The following is a 790-nucleotide window of genomic DNA, read 5'->3' on the forward strand; positions in this document are numbered from 1 at the left end:
AGTTGCCAGTGGGTCCCTTTGCCCTCACGGAGTGGGGAGGGCCCCAAAACTGCTTGCTAGAGTCGCACGCCTCACGGGCAGCAGGCTCCTGCTCTGGGCAGGCCCAGTACTGCTCGCTAGTGCCACAGGCATCCCGCAGGCAGAGGCGGAGAATTCCTCCATCCCAGGTAGACCCAAAACAGCTTGCGAGAGACACACACACCCCACGGGGGCCAGGGGAGGTGTTCCCTGCTCCAGGCTCCCAAGCTGGGCGAGCCTAGAACTGCTTGCTAGAGCCACGCTCACCCTGCAGGTGGTGGTGGAGGGGTCTATCACTCTTGGAGGGCCCAGAACTATTTGCTAGAACCACATACGTCCCTCTGACAGAGGTGGAGGAGTCCCCCGCTCCGGGCTCCCACACTGGGAGGGCACAGATCAGTTTGCTAGCGCCACATGCATCCAACGGGCAACGATGAAGTAGTCCCCCGCTTCCCCCCAGCTACTCTGGTGGGGCTGAACTAGAACTGATCTGGTCGCTCACGTACCCTGCGCTACCACTGCCATTCCCCTACCCTCTGGCTGCTCCAGGGTGCTGAACTAGGACTGATCTAGCCACTACAGTTCCCCTGTTCCACCAGTTGCCCCAGAGGGGCCGAACTAGGACTGATCTGGCTGCTGCCAGTTTCCTGCCCCCGGGTTGCCCAGCAGGCTGAACGAGGTCTAATACGGCCACGCACACTCCTGTGCAGCTCCTGCTGTTCCACTGCACCCTGGCTGCCCCAGCACCCGAACTGGGAGAAGACAACAGACA

Source organism: Otolemur garnettii, unplaced genomic scaffold (genome assembly GCF_000181295.1).
Source record: "Otolemur garnettii isolate 467f Iridium unplaced genomic scaffold, OtoGar3 scaffold00158, whole genome shotgun sequence".
NCBI classification, from domain to species: Eukaryota; Metazoa; Chordata; class Mammalia; order Primates; family Galagidae; genus Otolemur; species Otolemur garnettii.